This window comes from Camelus ferus, chromosome 1 (assembly GCF_009834535.1).
Source record: "Camelus ferus isolate YT-003-E chromosome 1, BCGSAC_Cfer_1.0, whole genome shotgun sequence".
Classification (NCBI taxonomy): domain Eukaryota; kingdom Metazoa; phylum Chordata; class Mammalia; order Artiodactyla; family Camelidae; genus Camelus; species Camelus ferus.
The window spans coordinates 45,508,543-45,524,847 of NC_045696.1; the positions used below are offsets into that span (position 1 = coordinate 45,508,543).

Sequence of the window (16,305 nt, forward strand, 5' to 3'; positions counted from 1 at the left end):
AAATTTTAATAAGGGATTGTGGGTAAACATTCAGGGGAAGGTATTTTTAGGAGCAAAAAATGAGATCCTAAAAATTGGGATAAAAAAAGTAATATACTTCCATAAAGAACAAAGAAAATCTTGACAACAGGGCTTTCCAGTTAATTATAGAATTTTTTGGAGAGAACTTGACTAGACACACTGCTTTCATCCAGGCTTAGCACTTGGTGTTTTAAAGCTGCCCTTTCAAATTGTGAATTCCACTTGGGCAGGAGTATATCCTACCACTATTAGCACTAAATAAATATTGCAATGTCACAAAAGTAGCCAGATCATCAGATTATTTAGCCATGTGCTGTCTCACAGATCCTCTGAATTCTGTTTCCCTTGGGGAGAAGAGCAAGGTTTGTTCGTATTTGGACACTGTCATTCTAAAGGGAGGCCTCCACCCACAGGTGCTGCCGTAGCTGAGAGGAATCCAATTTGCAGCTTAAGTAAAAAAGTCATTTACTTCTTTTGTTGCTCTGCAAAGGCAATTAGGCCAGAAGCTGCATATAATTCTGGAATAATGCTGAATTGTGTGTGTGTGTGTGCATGCACACATGTGTGCCTGTATAGCATTTTAAAGCAGGTGTAAATAATCTTTTCATTTAATTCTTTCAAAGAAGCTGACAGTAAAAAAATAAGGAAAGAACAGGAGAGCATTGTAAAAGGGCACAGCTGTCATCAGTCTGCTTTTCATTCCAGATACATCGTCATGACTTCAGTGATCCTCCACTCCCCATATTCTGTGTTCAGAGTGTTTGCAAAGACAAAGGGCTTAAATCTACCACATCTTGATGTTCTACTAACAGTGTTTGTCACAATTCAAATAAACATTTACCTCTTGTGCCAAATGGTTTTCTTGACAATCTGTGGCTTTTCTTCTGACTTTGTTTTCTGTTCTCCTGAATCTAACGACACCGAGAGATCGAGTACTGGTTCCTCTTTCAGCTGAGAGAATAGAAAACATTTCTATTACAACAGCTTTTGAAATCACCTCTCCTCTAATTTCACTTAAATAGCTTCTCCTATCACCTGTGCTTTCAGTTGAGAAAAGGTTAGTTCTCATCCTCACAGGTGACAAATTCGATGAAAGGACTGGTGACAATAGCAATGGGCTGTAGCCGGAGTTAATTATGCTCCGGTGCATGTCTTTCATTAAGGTGCTGTTTCCTTCACCAGAGCCCTCGATAAAGCATTTCTCAAAGGGCCCCTTAGGAGTCTGTGCAGGGTGGAGCAGCCTATCAGGCAGCTCTGGCGGGACACAGCGCCACGGCCTGTGAGGTGGCATTAATGGGGCTGAGTAATGCAACTTGACAAGGCCTGATGAATGGGACTTTCCAGGGGGATGGTCGGACAAATATCGACTCCATGACAAGCATAGTTTTCTAAACAATGTGAGACTTCATTTATCATTTGATTGGTTATGAAAAAGACCTAGTCCAAAAGGAGGGCTGGGATTTAATGAAGAAATTGTCTTCAGTGGTTAGAAGCAATATGAGTTGATGGGTTTATTGGTAATTATACTCTTCATCTTGTGGCATGAGAGAAATCTCTGGCTTGAGAATGTGACTAAGAAATTGCCAAACAGCAAATTGGAGTGAAAAACTTGCTACCTCCTTAACAACTTTGTGGCTGCCAAATATGTCTAGATATGCCAAAAGTGGGAACTGATACTACCTAATAGCTTTGACTTCTAAAATATGCTCCATCACCACAATCTTGACTATAATATTTCATATCTTCAGTTTAGAAGATTCTTCTGGATTGTTTTTTTCTGTGATGCCCCATATCCAATGAGTATAAGCTTTGAAAGAAAATTTGGAAAGGGGGACTCTTGTTTTTTCCTGCACTGGAAACTGGAAACTTAACTATAATGGTTGCATTGGTTTTACTAAATGAGGTATGTCCAGTAACAGAAAGAAGAGGTTATTTAAATCAAGACCTCATGGAGACAACAACATTTTGTTGAGGGAGATTAAGGAATATTCATATTGAATGAAGTAAAAAGTCTGTACACAGGAGCTGGATTTCAGTCTTGAGTTTTCTGTTCTAAACAACTGACAATAACCCTTAACCATGGTTAATGAAATAGTTCTTGTCAGAACAGTGCCTTGTTCCACATCATTTATGTTGGGATGGCAGTTTCTTATATTTTGAGATCTTTGTTATTAACGTTTTTCTATGACTGTAGTTTATCAAACCATTGGTTATGTGACCCCCGGGTACACTTTGCAAAATGTTGGCCCTGGGTCTGAGGTTTGCAGCACTGTATTAACCTGTGTGCGCCACCCACGTCTGCTGGTGGCTTTGTTCTCTTTGTGGTATCAACATCATCATCCTTATTATTATTATTAAATTTTGGTGGAACAACAGAGGAAGAGATGTTTGTAAAGTCTCTATCTGCTTAAAGAATAAGAAGGAAAGACGCACAATTACCAGAAGACATAGCAATGAAGGTTTCTATGTAACACTGCTAAATATATTAACCTTGCCCTCCTTCCCCACAAGCAAAAATAGGATTGGCACTATTGCAGTTAATTTTTAAATTCCATACACTGTCTTCAAGAAAAGCCCATGCTTGAAATAACATGGTCTGCTGATATACAACTGCCTCTCTAAAACAATTCCCTTATTCATTTGCAAGTCAACTAATCCTTTGTCTCCATGTTGCTTCTATTTTGAGGCCACAGTGTGTGTCTGGAAGTTTTTGAATACGAAGATGATGATAATCATAACATGCTTTTGTGAAGTTCAAATTCTACAAATTCTTTCATTAATGTCACAGAATTCATCTCTTATAATAGCTAAAGGGAGGGAGAGAGTTTGAAATCTACAAATACAGAGAAGATGTAAGTTGCAGAAAATAAGCGAGAATTTAGAAAGAAAACACATAGTTCTGAGTTTAAGTATCCTGATTAATCTACATATCTACATTAAGTTCTTTCAAACCTGAATTTAAGCCTCTTGACCTCTAAATAAGTATTTTATTACATGGCTTCCCTAAATTCTCCCTAATGTTAATGAAATCTTTGAATCTTGAAATCTGTGAAGTTCGAATGCAGTGTTCACGTTGCCATTTCAGTTTTTCTCTTCACTTTTTTCTGGTAGTGTTGAAGGTTTGGCATCTCTTCTGGGCAAGTGTCTAATTACTACTTTCCCTTGGCATTTAGCCCAGTTAATCTCATTTTATTTCCTTCTGCAGAGCATCCCAGAAAGAGTAGGGTTATTTTGAGATCTTTACAATGAATAAATGAATTTTTTTTTAGGTGACTGCTATCATTTCTAAATCAACGACTTCTTTTTATAAGTCACTGATAAAAGAAACACATTGGGCCAATTTGAAAGAGGAAAAGCAATGTCAACTTAGCAAGTGTGTGTGTGTGTGTGTAATGGGGCAGATAAAATAAAGGGAAGATAATCTGTAAGTGGGAGATTCCTGAAGTCAAAATACTTTATTTTTCTTTATTATAGTGGTTTCCATAAGCATTAATAGTGCGCTCTCCTTCCTGATGTACTTCAGGAGTTCATATGAAAGACAAAACCAAAGCAAAACCTATATATTTCAAACTACCCCCAAGAAAACCCACTGTATGACTTTTTGTTAATCTCCCTGAGTTTTATTATATGCCACCATGATACCCACATAAAAATCTTTAGAGTTGGAGACTTGAAGTACAGAAATAGAATGTGAAAATGGACATAAAATCACCAACTTCATAGCCCACTATCTGCTCAGTATCTGGCATTAAACACATACACATGCCCACAAAGACACACACTGAAACTTGTCCTTCCTAGTTTCTCAAACTTTCCCCTTGTACCAAAATTATTAATTTTGATAAGTGCCCAAATGTTTGTATGAGTTATGAGTGAATATGTGGGGACAGGCCATGTTTGAAAATATGGAAAATGTCTATGTTTGGCCACCACTGACCTTTCCTAACAGAATGTATTTACTCTTTCCCTGACCTTTCATGAAGAAGCAAAACTCAGTGAACACAGGGGAACGTGTGGATTTGTTATATAACTTTGGCATCATAGAAAATAGTTTCCCCCGTTTTTTTTTTCTCTGAAATGCTTAGCTCAGAGACATGCTGATTAACAAAAACAGTCTAAATTTAAGACATGTAGGTATTTTCTGGTAACTTGTTAATTCTGAGTAAAAGTCAGCAATGAGTTAAATAGTTAAACACTCATATGCACACACGTGCAGAATTTCAATATACTATTTCTTTGCTGATTAACTTCTGGGGCAAGTGATTTCAAAAGGTTTTTAGGTCTTCATATTCTAGGCATCTAAGGTTAATTATTTTGCAATTGGAGCTATTACATGGTTGTGAAATTTCACAAACTATCATAGTAAAATATATATATATATGGGGCATGTCATACAATCCTTAGTTTTTCAATATAGAAAATAAAGGGAATTTTAATCCTGTGACATATTTTTGCTAGTGTGAACTAGTACAAATAGGAGGTGCAGCAGTAAGTACGGCTAAAACAGTAAGTAATGCTAAGAGATTGATAAAATCTGAAATGATATGTAAAATGAGGCAAAATTCACATCTAGACTATTTCAGCAATTTTTTCCTAAAAAATATCTTCGTTATTTCTGTAGGGAGGAAAGATATGCTATTTTAGAGGCTTCCCCTTCTTTCAGTTTAATCTCTTCTAGGTGCAGACTCTGCTCCTCTGACAGCACCACAGCGCTCATTATGTACTGCAAGTCATCAGGCGGAGGTTGGGAGAGAGGAAGCCTGTTCCCCGAAGCAATTTGTTTCAGCGGTGCTGCCAGAGCATAGTTCAGAATTATCTTTAATATGAATGAGAAGCTGGAGCCACTTGAATAGGCAGATGGAGTTTCGTTTTCCCCCCCCAGACCATGGACTTGTCTGCTTCTTTTTTTAAAGTACATTCATCATCTTGGTTGCTATTTTGTCCAACCTTGTTCTGCCATTCTTTCCAATTACTCAGTTTAGTTTATCCATTCCAGGTTAGCTAATTGGCTTTGCTTCGCCTTCCTTTTCACACATTTCCATCCCATTCCACATGTAATTCAAGTCCCATTAGCTCCCACTTCATTTAAACCAACATAGGGCTCCTGGGAGTAGTAGGGCTGTTGGAAACAGGTGCAATTGGCCAGATGGCTGCCTCGCCAAGAGGGCGGAGCAGACTGAGCAGCTCCCTTGCCAAATTCAGACTGTCAGGCTGAGACAGCTAAAAGGGTTAGCAGAGGGCTGAACCTGGATTTAATTGCTATACTTTTGCTATTGGTTTCCTCTTAGACTCCAAATGCATATTGTTTTCAGGCTCAAAGCCAACTTTAAGAAACAATCAAGTTGTCTATATAAAATATCAGGCATCCACCACTGTAATGTATGCTGCCAGGATATTGCTTGGTTCTATTTTGAAAGAAGTTAAGACTAGTTCTAAAGATTATTTGGGTGCTAACTTGCCTCTGTGAACATCTATTTTCATGCCATATTTGCTACTCCCTACGACTGTCTCATGATTTTTAACTCAGAGAGCACCCATTCTGAACCTCGGATTAACTCCTAGTCTACCTTCTCCTTATTGGCCAGGGCTGCAAAACAAAATCACATGGCCTTTGCCCACTACAAATTCATGGTATCTAGTATCAAATAAGCTTTGGCCTAGTGTTTTTCTTTCATTTTTTCCCCAGAATATTCCCAAAAAAACTTTCAAATGCTACCATTAAATCCAGATTTTGCCTGCTTCACTTTTGCAAAGATGACTGACCGTCTATTTCTTATCATCTGCTGGCCATATATTCCTCCATATCTGACTTTGTTCCACATGACTCTAATGATACTGTGTATTTAAGGAAGCATCGTTAGCCTTGTAATTTCCAGTCCCAGTTATTTTTGTCCCTTCAATTCCCACTTTCCTGAACTTCAAACAATGAACTCTAAGTCCATGTAAATCACCACGAAGATTTTATTTTTTCACTTGGGCTTTGAAATAGACTATTTTTGGTTTCCATTTAATCCTCTGGTCCTATCTTCTCTTTCTCTTTTTTCTTAATGCATTATGTATGTTTGGGTGTTATTCAAGGCTATCTTGCACCCTATTGTTTCTATTTCATTTCCCACAACAAACTGACTATGCTGCATTTTTTAAGTGGTGGCAGTATGGTTTATTAAGCTGTGCCTTAGCACAGGCACTGGGGCTTGCCCATGATGCTCTTACTGTACAAAGCCCGGACGTTCCGCCAAGTTTTCTTGAGCAATGACGCCAGAAAGTTGCCAGCTAAGTGGATGCTGTACACAGGTTCATCATCTGTCATCTTTACGTGACCAACAGCCACTGCCAGACGCAGCACCTTCTTCATTAGGAACTTGATCGTGGACTTCACTTCATCAGCTTTGGCCACTATGTTCTCACTGTGGATCAGCAAAGAAAGGAACTCACCAGCCTTATTCAGACCTGGGCCAGGATTCTTGGGATCTGCTTGATCAGAGACTCTTAGCCAACTTCTTGACCAGTTTCCTATTCTTGTTGAGTTTCTTCAGAACCTTGATGTCCATGTTGGGGGATATCCATAGCCTTGGCCTCATCACAATGCTGCTGGTCCCCCAGAACACATGCAGAGAACTTGGGGCAGGGAGTGGACTTAAGCCTGATGGTGCCTGAGAAGCATTCGTCCTTCTGAGGATCACAGATAAAACAGTAACTTTTTGGTGATGACTTCCTATCAATTTCTAAGAACTTATCCCAATCACAAGTTTTTATTTTAGCTGATTTTAGGACTGGCAGGTTTTTTAGGACTGGCCCATAGGTTTTATTTTTGTTTTTTCAGTTCTATGAATTCAAGGGCTATTATTCTTTTTTATTTGTCCCATATTATCTTGTTAACTGCCCCTCCTTTTGTTACCACAATACTCTAATTTTTTCTCAACTTTTTCAGCTCTACTGTTACACATTCTAGTCTGAATTATTGTTAACATTTCCTTAAACAATTGCAATGGATTTTACCTAAAAATAATTGATACTAAAGACAACAGAAGCTAAATATCATGTAATATTTACTATGTGGTAGGTATCTTCTAGTTGATTCAATGCAGTTTGTCATTCACCCTCCACAATATCCCTATGAAGTATTATTATCTCTATGTTAAAGATGGTAACATTGAAGAACAAAGAAATTATGAAGCTTGCCCACTATTATAGAACTACTGCAAGATAGGACTCGAACCCAGGATTTCTGAGAAGGAACAACTATGCTATAACATGTCTATTTTCCCTTCTTTGTCTTCTCTCATCTAAATAACATGTGTTTAGAACAATAGCAGACATTCCTGGTCTACAAGCCTCCAAAAAGAGAAAAACAAAATCCCAACTTAAAATACTGTCCTCACAAATTCATATGCACCTACCTTACCAGACTCTTGGTTTTCTTCACAGCCTTCTCAGTCCTTCCTTAGAATTTTGATATCAGTTATATCTTTGGCACTCTGCATTTACCCTTAGGAACAATTGGTCATAAAGGAGAAAAAAGATCTTTAGAGGGAACATATTGAAATTCTCCTGAAATAAAGGAACCTTGTGTTAAAGGATATGGCTAAAACTGTATTTTTTATCTTGAATTCACAAGTTACTTTATTACCTTGCCCCAGCACCACAATTTCATTTTTTTTTTTAGTCTATTAGTCTTCTTACATCACCAATTTTATTATGTATTTCCGTTTTAAGAAATGTCACCTCCCTCCCTGCTTCTTGAAGCATAAAATTCAATGCTGGCCTGTCATTCAAAATCTTGCAAACTATATATAACTCTTCCTCTGTTATTCCCCTAATATACACACACCACTTTAAACACAGTATTCTTGTAATTTTCCTATCAACATGCCTTTTTTCACTCTGGTTCAAAAACCTGGTGTTACGCCAATTCTGTATGTTGAAATCCTACTCTGCAAGAGTCAGATCATGGTTTTATGCTCCTCATCCCATAGCCAGAAATAAGCTCCTTCATTTCTCAATTCTCAATGTACTTTGTACTTCTCTTATTGCATTATCATATGGTGGTTTGAAGTTTTGTTCTCTCTTTATGTACGTTTCTTATGTTTCCTGGTGGATTGTAAAATATTGGTAAAAAGGGTCAGCATCATATGTTTCTTTGTATTTTCCCAAAGCTAGCAGTGGACTGCTTATAACAGATGCTCAGTAAATGTTTACTATTGACATTGTAAAAAATAAATGGTATCATTAGTATTTCAGTTTATAATATGCTTTGATGAAAATTCTAAACCTGCCATCAGCATGATGGGAATAGACAGCAATGAAGGAATGCGAGGGACAGCACTGGTACATTGTATGGTATCTAATTTCATCCTTTAAACAACTGACATGGTAGGTATCCTGACTCTTATTTTATAGGTGAGGGAATTAAGTTTCAAGAAGATTAAGCAAATGCTCAAGATCCAGATAGAAAGTGTCAGAATTGGCTGTAAAATTCAGGCATTCCTGACTCCAAAGCCATAATCTGCCCATCTTCTTTTTTATATCCATAACTAGTTTTCAGTAAGACTTACTGAAATGCCTCCTAGGCTAATTCTTTCTTCCGTGTTTCTTCCTTCATGTTCTAATTCTAATCTCTCATCAATCCGTATGTTGATTTCTAGAATATGGTCTTAACTGATTTGCTTCCCTACAAAATTTCCAGCCCTATATACTGTTTCCCATATACAGCAGCCTGACCCATTTTCCTTAAAATTTTTTCCTTTCATCGTATTTTTGCCTAGTCAACTAGCTACAAAATAAGCTTGAATAATTTTTTTCAATGATCAATTTTGCCACATCTGAAATAGGAATAATAATATAATCTATCTCATAAAGTTGCAAGTATGAAATGGATGCTAAAAGCATGGCTTTGCTCACAAAGTAAGCATTTACTATATTTTAGTTTTTACTATGTACAACATATTTTAAAACTGCTATGTCTAACATCGTTTTACACAGAAAATGAGATGCAGACAAGAATTTTGCTTACAGTCAATCAGAGAGCTGGGATCAGGTCTAAGAGTAAAATCCCGACTTACTAAACTCAACACTAATACTTTTTTTTTTTTACTATACAAAACTTGTGTGACTCACCTTACCTACCTTCCTTCCCACTGTCTGCATGTATCTCTTGCTTCGTGTCACAATACGCTCATCTGTATAACTTAATTTTGTTGTCCCTGCTTTGAAAGCCTTCTAAAGCCACTTTGGTTATCTGTTCTCTAACTCTCAGGTCCTGTTCAAATAACACTTGCTTTAAGATATTTTCCACAAAAATTGCAGGTCATTACCTACTCTTCTATGCCTGACTTTTCTCTCAGGTTTACTTTCTACATTATGCATTTATCATATAATTATATTGTACATTGCTTGTCCTATAAATACTTCATAGTAGGTGACACTAATTTTAATTTTACATAAGGAACTGCTAACACACAAAACTGGTTGAAGCTAAAAGAATTATTACCATCCTGCCTTGCCAAGACCTTCTCACCAACATCATGGCAAGACTTGGTTTCCTATTCCACATGTCACTCTAGATTGTTTTGAAGTGGGCATATTTGAGTTTCTGGGCTTTTATATGAGTATGTGAAAGATAGTTTTTCAATATTGCTTTTTGCAAGTGTTCAAAAGTCAGACTTTGAGTTCAGAGTTGTCATCAACTCTATTGCTAAAGCTCAATTTACTGCCTTCCCTAATTTGCTGCTTCTCTAGAGATTTGTGTAATGCTGAAACATGAAAATGTTTGTCCTCCAACATATATTTTCCAATGTGCCCAAGATAGCTGCCAGATTTCCCAGGATTTTTTCTTTCCTGTCTCATTGCACTGCACTCATATTTCCTCTCTTCATTTTATCTTTGCTTCCTTCAGTGGAAGAGTTATAAAAACTGCTATGGAGTCTGGGGCAATTTCCAGCTCCAGTTATAAAAAGAATCCTCCTGTTTCTGTGAACAATTCATCTCTCTGATACCTTCAATAAAATCTCTTTCACCATATTTCTCAGAGCTTTGTTGATTAACCACTTTATGCTGACCATGGGTCAGCCCAGGACTATATTGTCAATAGAAGCTAAAGAAACGTGTAACAGGAAGTCATAGTAGTTATTACTTATGGTAAAACATATTCCATTTTCCACTTGTAGATCTGTTTCTTTCATTTGTAAACCACTGTAAGGACTTGTAAAATTTATTTTCATTTTCTGCCTACATTAGCTCTTAGAATAAGTAATTCAAGTTTTGAATAAGAGCATGGAATATTACTAGCATTATCTTTTGGTAGTGGAATTACAGGCAATTTTATAATGCATTGTACAATATTTTAAAAATAATTACTAAGTTATTTTATAATTAAAATGAAGCAATTTTAATTTTGATAAAAACAAGACTTTTCAATGTTATTATCTAGTTGAAGTAATATACCATGTTATTTCCATAGAGATACCATGGTTTTTTCCTGTTACAATATTTTTAAAGATATCTACTTTATTTAATATATTACCACTTGTTAAAATTGCTCATTTTCATCAGTTTTAGTTATAGTAGAATGAGGACTGGAAATTTTAAAGAGACATTTTTATGGTCAAACTGTTTTATGGTTTCAAGACACCCTACTAATTGCTCCCATGTCATTCATTGCCTAGTAGGAAAAGTATTTCGTGTCCAGGAAAAAAATCCATTGAATTGCCTCACAATATTTTTTAATTCATGGTAGAGAAACATATCTTGAAATCAGGACTTTCAATTGCAAAAGAAAATAGTCCACAGAAAAATTGCTTTTTAATTTTCCTAAATCTTAACTATTAGACATAGACAGAATTGGAAAGAATGTAGAATGCTTCCTAAGACTTAAATCTGTCCTAGAAGGAGATAAAAATTTGACTCTCCTATGAAACAAGGTTGATCTGAATGGTAAAACTAAGCTGAGATGAGGACCCAGTGCCCAAACTTCCAGGCCAAGACTTAGAGGAACAAAGGCATTAGAAATTCTAGTATGTTAAGGGGGATCCAAGAGTAAAGAAAACAACTCAGAGCAAAGACCAGGAAGACTACAAGCTTCTTAGACATATTCTTCTTCAATTGAGGTAACAAAGTAGTGGAATTGCAAGTGCTGAGAGATGGGGATGGTGGGTGAGCTCCCAGTCAGCATGTTATTGTCAGCACCACCCATTGTGGTGAACGGAAACACCTGAATTGTTTCTATTACATTTGAGAGAACCTTGAAAATGACTAAAAGTGAGCCACCAGGTTGAGAGCCGGTTCAGTTGGGTGAATATAGTGTAAACTTGGACACCACATATAGCAACAATTGGTGCAAACATATGACGGTGGGAACCAAGTGAGATTTACCCTCAGTGGAGGCTTGTGTAGATAGAGGACAATTCTGGATCCATATTCCTCTAATGCACGAGTCATATATAATCACTTCCAGAGAACTCCACCCAGGAAAACGCTAAGTTAACTAAGTGTTAAACTCGATATCAACTGAGTTTACCTTGGATAGGTAAGAGTAATGCTGTCTCTCTGGAAATGTCAGCGCCAGAGAAATAAAACAGCTGTGTTCAATTCATTTGTGACCACAGAAATGGATTTATGGTAAATCTAATGTAGCTGAACCCCAGAGCCTTTGACTTGCTCAAGCTTCTTCCAAAGCTCCAAAAAGTGTTCTAGTAATGCTTTTGTAAGATTTGCAAAAGTAGATTTTAGCCACAGTTGCATAAGTCAGTTGCCTCTTTCCACTCTGACTTTCCTTCAGTAGACTTCCCCTTGAGTCCTAGCATTCAATTAAGGGTGAATCCAGCTAAGTGGAAATTGCATTGAAGATATATTTAGTTTGGGCTTAATGAGATTTATGTATGTGGTCACATCTCCTTCCATGAAGAGTTAGGTCAGTGCTGGCCTCCTGTGGTGCCAAGGCACACAATCCATGGTATGTGCATGGTAAGCAGTCACACTGTGAGATGAATGAGTCCTACGGTACTCAGCACTAGCAATCTGTGGGCCGTGGAGGGGAAACAGGCTTGGAATGTGGTATGTGGGAACCTCTCCCAATCATCAGACACGTAAACATTTAAGCAGAAGACTCAGTTCTGCTTGATGCTTATTCAGTGAAAATATGCTCTTTTTATTATTACATATATACCCAATAATACAGTATCTATTACTGTCAATGCACAATAAATAGCTTTTTTATTTCCATGAAATGTTAACAATTAGAATTCTTGAATTTTTAGAGAACGAACCTGTAGGTATCCATGGAGGATGTCAGTGTGCTAACCATGTATTTTTCATTGCTTTATAATAAAGTGCAACTTAGCATTATATTTCTCATTGAGTTGTGAAACTGAAACTTTTCTAAACTATCAATAATAAAACAAACTTATTTCAATCATTCTAGACAAAATGCCTGAATTTTTTTCTATACTCTCTACAGAAAATGGTATAAAATCATTAATGTGTAAAGAGGCTATAAAAATTGTACAGCCAAAATTTTAGGGAACAAAGTATTATAGAAGCATGTCAGATAGTTTATTGATATAAGTATTATGCTATTTTCCTGAATTTTATAATGCCTGTGGCATGTATCAGCTTTAATTTTTTTTAATTTTATGAAATGCTTTTAGTTTTAAATAAATATTTAGTTATATATCCAATTTTGTATTTCTAATTTTGAATTCTTTTCTTCTGAAATACCCTGTGCCAATTATCTACACTCCAAGCCTTCTAAACCTGTGACCAGAAATATCATTGTACTTTTTACTGATGCTTGAATGCAAGCTTCATGAGAGCAGGAATTGTTTTTCTTTTGTTCACTGCTATATAGCAAAACTTATACAGGATCTGACATATAAAAGGTACTGAATCAACATTTATGAAACAAATACAGGTCACTTTTAAACTTTATGTTTCCAAGCTGAAGAAGTCTAATGTTTTATTTGTTCTTATTCAGTAGATATGTTCCACCCAGCTTCCTGTATTAAATTTTTCCCAAAAATATTATGGTATTTACAAGGAAAAATTGCAATTTTTTTTTTTGCAAAACTCTAGTATTTTGAAAAGGATTTACTTTTTTGCAGTAGTGAAATTCAGTTTGGAAAATATGCAAACACAAGCATTCAGGAAAGTGCAAGGTGAGGGAAAAGGAAAAAATCTAAAGACAAAATAGGACAGATTATTACAGGAGGATGAGAAAGGCAAGAAAGAACAAAAATTGAATGTGAAAAAATGGCTGAACTCAATTTTCCCTTTCACCTTAAGAGAAACTCAAAGAGACTATATTAAAAAAAATCAGATTTCACATTTATCCAAATGGCCAACGTACACTATACTCTACAGATAGATGTTTGAAAACTATCATCTTCATCTTTAAATAATATTTACTGACTGACAGAAGCACCCTGAGGGATAAACAGTTAAAATAACAGGGTAGCTCATATTATGCAGAGGTGAAAAGAAGTGTGAACCACATGTTGCAAAACTGAAATGCTAAATGAAGCTATGATGTGTGGGAACAGGGCCACAGATGTTCAGATGTCACTTGTTGAGACTGAGCTCAATAGACCAGACTCAACAAACCACAGAAATTTAAAACTGGGGGGCTCTGATATTATTAAAATGCTATGACTTAAGAAAGCTTTAAGCTTTAAAATAGTAGCTCCCATTTGTCCAACTCAAACTTGAGATTATGCGCTTTAATTTTATTTTCATTTATTCAATAGTGAGCTCATACCAATAACAAAACTGATTGTTTAAAATCATAAAAAAAAAAAACCAAAACTTTAAATTGCTAGAGTAAGTTGTTTCATTTCCTTCTCCCACTACAGACTTCTTGAATTTACTTTGCACTTTAGTGTATCACTTTCTTAGTGCTGAAAAAAGTATCTATATTGCTTAAGTAAGTTATTGTTTCCCTCTGTGCTTGCAGGACCCCACACAGAAAGAGAACTCTCTCTCCTCTCTCTCCCCATCTCCTTCTCTCTCAGATCCCATATTGATGTGCATAAACATTCGTGTCTGTTTTTATGTATCTGTTCAGTAGCATCTATGAAGTTCAAGTTTTGTTTAATTTTATAATTTTCAAAATTAAGTATTTCTAGTGATTTAATTACCTTGTATTGTTTATTTAACCCATTTATTAACAACAATTCCTTAAATCTTTCGTTATACAATGACTCAAGTCAACCTTGATTACACGAAAAACTAAACAGGAAAGCATTATAATCATGAACTATTGGGAATCCATAGGCTAGTTCATTTCTGTTTCAGTAAAATGTGGCTTCATAAAGCAGAGATAACACTAACTGCCGCTTCAAGGCCTCAAGTGTAAATCAGGCAATGTCAAAGAAAGTGATGTATTTGGAGTTCTTTGAGAATAACTGTTTGAGTGTAACATTTGAGACGACATTATTGATGATTAAGTTTTAAATAAGCATTAAACTTTACTGAGTATCTGCTATATTCTCAAGGCATGCAGTGTGCTAAGTTCTTTACAGTCTTCCTTATATTTTATCCTCAGAACTCTAAAGTGTACGCATTATTATTGGCCCCGTTTTACTGATAAACAGCTTGAAGCTCAGATCATTTAAATAAATTGTCTGAAGATATAGTAAGTAAATTTTAGACACTAATTAAACCTTGGTCAACCTAATTTCAGAGAATAATTTCTTAAGTGTTTTCCAACTTAAAATGCCAGGTGAATTCAATTATTTTAGTAGTTATGTTATTATCTTAATATGTATTAGGAAAAAAAGCATATTTAACCCATGATTTCACAGATAGGATTTTGAGAGGAGACTATCATAGACATTAAATTTAAAGTGAATTAATCTAAATAGAAATATTAAATAATAGTATAAATGATACCCAGACATAGTAACATCAGGAAAGTGGAATTTAATTGACTGAACTTTAGGAAATCCTGTAACGACTTATTGTGCACCTCCAGTCAGTAGCACTGCTAAGTGGGTGCTATTCAGAACTGGTACTCAGGGAAGCTGGGGAGGTTATATTTAGTACCTACCACATTCCAGTAACAACTTACTAGCACTGTGTCCTCATGATGCTCTTGGGTTACCAAGGAACCATTCTCTATATATTTGGAATTCATTTCCTCTCTTCAAATTTATCTGACCTATGTTCACTACTTAAATACCATGCTACCTGGCAAACTATCAAACGAGTTTCCTCTGAAAGTTAACTTTTTACTGTAACAGCAGCATTTATACCTAAATCATAGGAGTGAATAATTATGGTATTTCAGGCATTGTGTCACAGCCAGAATGTTATTTACAAGTAGGAAGGCTAAGTCCTTTAGATGCTCCCTAAATCATACCAGGTAATTGTGATGTCAAACTGGTTGTGAAGGTGACTCTCCTTTCATTACCAGTAGGAGTCATATCATTTTGAGGTGTATGTTTGTTTCATCTCATGACAAAGAAAAATTTTCCACTTACATGGGAAATGAAAGTTTAATGATAACTTCATACAACTATTTAATTTTAAGTCATGTCAACAACTGAAGATTCATTGAGCACCAGTTGCGTACTAGCCATTATTCTAGGCACTGAGGATACAAAGAAGTAGGCAAGGGGGGAGGGTATAGCTCAAGTGGTAGAGCGCATGCTTAGCATGCACTAGATCCTGGGTTCAATCCCAGGTGCCTCCATTGAAAAACTAACTAACTAACTAAACCTAATTACCCCCCTCTCGAAAAAAAAAAAAATCAAATAGGATCATTAAAAAAAAAAGAAGTAGGCATAGTTCTTACTCTTAGATATTTTATTATTGAGTGAGTATGTGTGTGTGTCTCTGTGTGTGTGTGTGTGTGTACGTGTGTTCCAGGCTGAGATGGAAGAGGAGGAGCGACACAGGGCTGGGGGAGAAACAAATGAACAGATGACTGTGTTGCAGTGCTGTGAACTCTGCGGTGGCAAGCCTGAAGGGTCTCCTTAGTGCAGAAGAGAGGCATCACCTCATCCAGGCCAGGGGTGCTTAGAGAAGGCTCCCTAGAGGAGGCATGGCCTGAGTTGAGTCTTCAAGGAAATGTGAGGGTTGGCCAAACAAACAGGGAGAAAAGAGCATTCAGGGCAGAAGAAACAGAACAGACAAAGACATGGAAGACACAAAGCTGTCGCTATTGAGGAAGAGCAAATAGGTCAGTGTGGTAAAGGTTACCTTGAGCTGGGACTTAAACTCAGTGTTTCCTCTATACTATGTGATGCTATGCAGTCCGTATGAGCTACAGCCCGGAGCAAGCAGACCTAC

The 16,305-nt window shown here is 36.4% G+C and overlaps 1 pseudogene; it reads right to left on the reverse strand.

Annotated features, from left to right (window-relative positions):
• Positions 1-6,032: 6,032 nt before the first annotated feature.
• LOC116664031 lies at positions 6,033-12,298 on the reverse strand (annotated as a pseudogene).
• Between the last annotated feature and the right edge of the window lie 4,007 nt (positions 12,299-16,305).